Source organism: Microtus pennsylvanicus, chromosome 5 (genome assembly GCF_037038515.1).
Source record: "Microtus pennsylvanicus isolate mMicPen1 chromosome 5, mMicPen1.hap1, whole genome shotgun sequence".
Classification (NCBI taxonomy): Eukaryota; Metazoa; Chordata; class Mammalia; order Rodentia; family Cricetidae; genus Microtus; species Microtus pennsylvanicus.
In genome coordinates, this window is record NC_134583.1 from 38,628,675 (window position 1) to 38,635,968 (window position 7,294).

Consider the following 7,294-nt stretch of genomic DNA (forward strand, 5'->3'; position numbering starts at 1 on the left):
AACACCACCTCTGCCTTTTGTTTAAATAAGAGATTTCTAAGCCTAATAATAAATTATTTACAATAAGAACAAATATATTCAATAATTATCCTATCCTAACTAGCTTGTCCTGTATAATAAATAACTTGGCCAGGTCATGAGAAGAAAGTAAACACACTATCTAGTCTTCAACTCCAATGAAGATCCGAAAAAGGAAATAATATTACTAGAGTAAGCAGAAAGTGCAATCAAGGAACTTCCAAAATGTGCAACAAATGACAGAGACAACTGGCTACCTGTGCAATCATCCAAAGTATCATTTTGCAACATTGAGGCAAAAAACTTTGGCTAAGGCCTAGAATAACTTTGACCATTTTCAAAGGCAGGAAAATTTTTCCAAACTATCTTGCTCTATCTTGGCAAGATTTGACAGTCCTGTTTATCCATTTCTGGATACTTTACATCTTGTCAATGGTTGAAGCATGGGCATTTCTATGCCCAAAGGCTATTTTTGCCAAGAAGAAAACAAGCTACAAGTAAAGTGTATTTGATGCTCAACATTCTCCCAGGAATAGATCGGTGCTATCAGGAGCAAACATGTCTCATTTCAACAGAATCCTAAGTTATTTAAATGCCATATTCTACAGCTCTTTGAAGTGGTTGAAGATTACCTATCTATGCAGAATATGATCTCTATGTATCTAATGAACCTTAATAGTCTAACTAAAAGTATGACAAACATAGATGACTATTGATCTATAATTGTTAATAGCTTTATAACCTAAAGACTCCATATTAGAATATTATACAATAAATAACTGTGCAAAAATGAGGACAATGACCTCAAAGTATAAATAATGTACAGTGTATCTTGATAAGATGTAGAAATATACATTGCAATATGATAAATATGATTTAAGCAGAGGTAGAAGCATGTGTGCATACAATATTCAATATAATTTATCTTTGTATCAATGTTCAAGAATCTATACTAATGTAATTGCCTATAATTACTCTATATTAATATAGAGTATAATATATAATATATAATAATTACTCTATATAATTAATATTCACTCTATTACTCACTATTATTATTAGTGTAAGCTGACAATAATCTATTATCCCATTCAATTTTCCCCTTTTTTTCAAAGATATCCTTGAGCCTACAAAATTACCTCCCCAACACCCAACCCTATATCAATTATAATCAACTTCTAAATAATGTCCCTAACCCTGAGGACAAACTTTGTTGAGAGAGGGGACATCATCTAGAATTACTTCCAACTGTCATGGGGGGGGGGGCGACATTTTTTCTATGGGATCCTGTGAAAATAAAATGATGGTTAAGATCCAAGATTAATGTCTGGTATAATTGAAAATAGTCTGTGAGTTGTTGGTAGAGGTCTGGCCAGAACATTGTAAAAAAAAAAAAAAAAACAACAACATTTCAGCTAACCAAGTTGGAAACATCTTGAGCAGCTGTTACCAAAAATAGGTCTTAGGTCTTGTAGTAGCACTATCAGCATCATGACATCATATCAACCAGGTGGAATTGTTGTTGTGGGACCCCATCTTCTTTCTAGAAACTTCAAAGATTACTCAGGAAAATTAATTGTCTACTGTGGAAAACTTAAACATTATTTACATAGACGTATACAGACATATATATTTAATGAAAGGCATGATAGAGCCAACATTAAATATAAAAAGTAAATTTTTTCTAAATTCTTTTTTTTCTTTGTCCTATATCATGGCTTCTGACATGAGACACATATCAGGAGCCATTAACAACATGCTTGGATTGAGAGAGGGACAGAGCCAGTGTCCAACTCCAAAGCCAGCTCTTCACATGCATGCACACACACACACACACACACATGCATATATATATGTATATATATGTATATATATATATATATATATATATATATATATATATATTTTAATACCTGTACTTACACTTATGAGTTATGTTCATTTTTCTTGTTGATCTTTATTGAATAGTTATTTTTCCTTTTGTCAACATCCAAACATGCCAGGTTTCTTGAACTTTTGAAGATGAGCATTTTCCTACAAAGACAATAACAGAACCCTGTCCAACCCTATATTCTTTCCTTACCACCTGTATGGTTGTCACCATTCTGGATGAGCTGTCATTTCTCCTTTTCAAGAGGTTTCTCCTTTTTAAAGCAAATATTTATGAATATTGGTGGTACCCATACTTTTTTCTCTCCTGTGGAAACAAAAGCAAAGCCCCTTCCCCAACAAAGCACCTCTCCTTCCTTCCATTGTGAGGTCAACAAAACCTTGAAATAAACAGGTTAATTTAATTCAGAAGCCTTTTCTATTATACAATGTATTTCTGTTGCTGTTCCTTTCTAATTAGCATTAAGAAAATTCAAGGTTAATAAGGCATTTATTTCTGGGGGCATTTTCCACCCCTTTCTGTTTATTTATCATATTCTTTATAGTTTGATTTGATCTTTCTATAACTGCCTGACCTGTAGGATTTTTTGGCATACCTGTAACATGCTTAATATTATATTAAACAACAAAAAACTATTTGATTTTCTTAGAGACATATGTTAGACCATTATCTGTCTTTACTTGTACAAGTATTCCCATAAAGGATATAACTTCTAATAAATGTGTAATTACTGAATCAGCCTTTTCTGAGCTTAAAGCAGTTGCCCACTGAAACCTGAATAAGTGTCAATGGTATGGTGTAGATCTTATAATTTTCCAAATTCTACAACGTGGGACACATCCATCTGCCAGATTTCATTCCTTTGAGTACCCTCTGGGTTATTACCTGCAGGTAGCGGTATTTGGTTATATAAAGAGCAAGTTGGACATCTCTTTATAATGTCCTTAGCTTGTTGCCATGTAATAGAAACTCTTTCTTTAAACATTTGCTATTGACATATTTTTTTTAATAAAATTCTCAGGCCTATAACATGCTTCCAATCAATAATTGATGAATTTCTGCATTACCTTGTGCTAGAAGACCTGGCAGAACCATATGGGATCAGATATGTGATATATATATATGACAAAGCCTATTCCAAATTATGTCTTGCACCTTGATAAATAATAAAGCCAAATTTGTACGATCTCCAGTTATTAGAGCATCACACACAATTCAGGGAAAAATCCAAGAAGTTCTCTTTATAAGTTTAAGTCTATTGCTTTTGAGATAATTGCTATAAATTTCTCCAAAAAAAAAAAAAATAGCACAAGCTCTTCGCCACGGTTCATTGTCTTCCCATAACATTTTTTATTTCATCGGTAGTGAAAGACACTATAATCTCTGCTGTGTGTATATATATACCTGTTAATTGAAGAAGTCTCAGTTTATGTTTTATAATTAATTCAGAAGCTTTTTAAACATAATTTTTAATTTTTTACTTGGTTTATGTGGTAAAAAAAATCCATTTTAAGATAATATCATCCCTCTGCATTAAAATTCCTATAGGAGAAATTCTAGAAGGCAATATGACTAGAATACAATTAAGATTTGACTTCACCCTATCCACATGTGCCTCCTGTAATATCTCCTCACTGATTACCAATTCCTTTTCTGCTTTAACTATTAATTCATTGATACTTATTCAAATCTTTATCACCATCTAAGGTTTTATTTAAATGAATTATTAGATTAGGTATTAATCCAATAGCCAGTCATATACTGGAAATGTCTTCTAACAATCTTTGAAAGTTATTAAGAGTCCGTAACCGGTCTCTGCTAAATCGTACCTTTTGTCTTCTAATTTTCTGAAAACCTATTTATAACCTAGTTAATTGACAGAATCTCTTCTCTCAATTTTTTCAGGAGCAATTTATAATCCTTGTTTTGGCAAAACTTTATTTTTTCAAACATTCTTTCTAAAGTATGCATTTTTGAATCAGATAGCAAAATGTCATCCATGTAATGGTAAACTATAGACTCAGGAAATTGCTTACGTATTATTTCTAATGGCTAACTTGCAAAGTATTGGCACAATTTGGGCTATTGAGCATCCCTTGTGGGAAGAGAGTCCATTGATATTGCCTAGTAAGCTGAGAATTATTATAAGTAGGCACTGAGAAGGCAATTTTTTTCTTTATCCTTTCCTTGTAAAGGTATAATGAAAAAACAGTCTTTCAAATCAATAACTATAAGAGGCCATCCTGCTGGTAATAGAGAAAGCAAAGGAATTTCAGATTGTAGAGGGCCCATGGGTTGAATAATCTTATTGAAGGTTTAGATCTATCACCATTGTCCAAATACCTGATTTCTTTTTTTACAACAAATACAGCAGAATTCCAAGAGCTGGTTGATTCTTCAATATGGTGAGCATCTAGTTGCCCTTGTACCAGTAGTTCTAAAGCATGCTTAACTTAAATTTTGGTGACCTTTGTGTATAATACCTTATAATGTCTTTTCCAGAATCATGAGCTCCTGGGATTCCGAAATGTTAATCTGTGTATTCCATTGCTTCAGTAGGACATGACCCTATAAATTTATTGCAATATTTGCCACATATGGCCTCATCTTCCCTCTTTGACCTTCTAATCCAATACAGACAACTCATCTCGTGCTTTGTTCAACTTGAGATATGGTTCCAATTCCTAGTAATTGAATATCTCCCTCTTGAAGAGGCCAATTTGGATGCCAAATTCTAGAGTATTGATACATTCACACCTGTGCCTATCAAACCAACAATTACAATGCCATTTATAAGCACTCTTAGCTTTGGTCTTTGATCATTTATAGAAATCATACAGAATATACGTTATTATTTCCTTTTGGAATTTTTGACTTATCCTCCTTGTTTATACCATCATTTAGAACAGTATAGTCATTTACAGAAGGCTCTGGATTTTTTAATTTTCCTGGTGTCAAATGCCTCCATAGTTACTGGAAATGACTAGGCCACTTTTGGCTTGGGGGCTGAGAGAGGCCCCTCAAGGAATTCCCCAATGGTATCAGGTTGCCTTGTCTGTCTTTTGTTGATATGCATTCATTGGTCCAGTGTCAGCCTTTCCCATACCTTATGCATAGACCTGATTGCTGAGGTTTCTTATTTTTGCTATTCCCAGAGGAGACATTATTCCTAGGAATTCCTTGTCTATAATCCCTTCTCAGATGTCCTATTCTACCACAATTAAAACACTTGGCATTTTGATGTCTCCACATCCCTTTGGAAATTGCTTCTCCTACCCAAGATTCAGTATTATAGTCAAATGTCTCAATATTCATTGTCTGCAGAATCTATTCATCAATAGGTGCTGATCTAACTTTTAAAGGCCCAAATATTTTTTTGGCATTTTAAGATTGTATTTTCAAAAGCTAGAGATTCCATAAGTACTTGTCTAGCATCTGGGTCTGTTACTCCTAATTGTACAGCCTTACTTAGTCTTTGTAAAATATTAGTAAAGTGTTTTCTCTGTCCCTGTCTAACCTAGGTATATGATTCAATTCATTTTCCTCTCTCTTAAATCCTGTCCCAGCATTTAAAGCTTCTTTGTGAGATGGGGATTGGATTTCTTCATCGTAAAGAGCTTGGACCTGGGGTCAGCGTAAGGACTTTCACAAAGAATGTGATCTTGGGAAGTTTCAATACATTTTACTTTTCCCTGTTTTTCAAAAATTTTGGCCTCCTCTCTGAAATAAATTTTAAACATCAATAGAGGTCCGTCATCTAGGACTGCTGAAACTAACTGAAAAACTCATGTGGTGTTGCTATGACATTAGAAACCCAAGGCTTTATCATCTCCTTAACAAATGCAGAATGCAAGCCATAAGTTAAAACAACTTGCTTAATATCTTTTAGATTATTCATTCCTATAAATATCCATCTACCTTCTTTGTATCCTTTGGGCCTTTAGAACTTGATGCTTTGTTATAGTAAATTACAGGATAGAAAGCTAAAACCCTCGGTAAGTCATCTCTGACAGTTACTGATGATGTTGAATCCTGTCATTGTATCTTCTTTTCCTGTTCATCAGCTCCAATAATTTCCTCAATTACTTCAAATCTTTTTATTATTGTCTTTTGTAAAGCCTGAATATCCTGGCCTGTATATATTTCTAGTGATTTAATTGAGGTACCTAGTCTCTAGTCCTCATTCTGCACATGTGATTCCAAGGTCTAAAGTTTCTCCTTTAAAGATAAAATCTCACCCTTGGACATTACTTGAATAGAATGCAGATTGCCATCCTGGAGAGACAATCTTTCTGCTAACTTATCATAGCTTTTTGACAATTTTGATTGTCAAATTCAAAAGTATCTGAAAAGATAACTTCTTAGTAACATTAGATATGGATTCAATTTTGTCCATAAAATTAATGCTATCCTTTTTAGTCGTATTTTTCAGGCAACTTTTTATTTTCAGTGGTATTAATCCTGTCAACAAGCTATTCATTATTAGTCTGTAAAGATTGTATCATTCCTAAAGTGTCATATTATTTCTTAATGCTAGAATATGGAGAAGAAAACTGAAACCCAATACCCAATAAACTGAAGTATCACCATAACCATATAAGGCTTCCCTAATATAATCTATAATATTAGCAAAAATGTTACTAATAGTTGCAATGTTAATGAAGTCTGCCATATTATTAATTACCTGTTAAGTGATCCAGTAAACTGCAATATTTATTTGCGCAGCAGATGTTGTGATTGCAGAGTTGCCACTAGAAGCAATGCAACCAGTGGCAACAGGATTGGTCCTTGCTGCTTTAATTTCCAAGATGCTGTAGTTTTATGATTTGGTACTGGTTAAATACTGAGAAATGTGCTTTATTTGACAAATTAAAAGCAATTAAATCAGTTCCATACATGGAGCAAGAAAACCAGAACTCACAAGCAGGGATCAGAAACAGGAAACTGCACAAGTGGCCACGCAGCAAGGAACTACCCCAGAGAATGACTGGTTGTGCATGCACTTGGTAGATTTCCAAGATGCCACAGTCAGTAAGCTCTGCTGTGGCAGGGACTCTACAAAAAACTGCTTAGGTAAAAGCAAGCCAAGTGGGCAGTGTTGGGAGACTGTCTGGGCCGTGGACTGGCCCAGCCCTTAGGCATGAAGTCCAAATCGACATGGGTGCCAAATGAATATGGTGACTTAAAAGAAATCCCACACTAGCTCAGAATTGAGAAATAGATGGTTATTTTTTTAGGAGTAAACTCACAAATCAGAATCCTCTGCTGGAACGGAGATATAAAACTGAAATCACCTCATATATTAGTTGAGTAAATCCAGAACTATATACTATAGGTATTATCCTGGTCTGTTAATCTGGTGTTCCCTATTAATTTCTTCAAAAT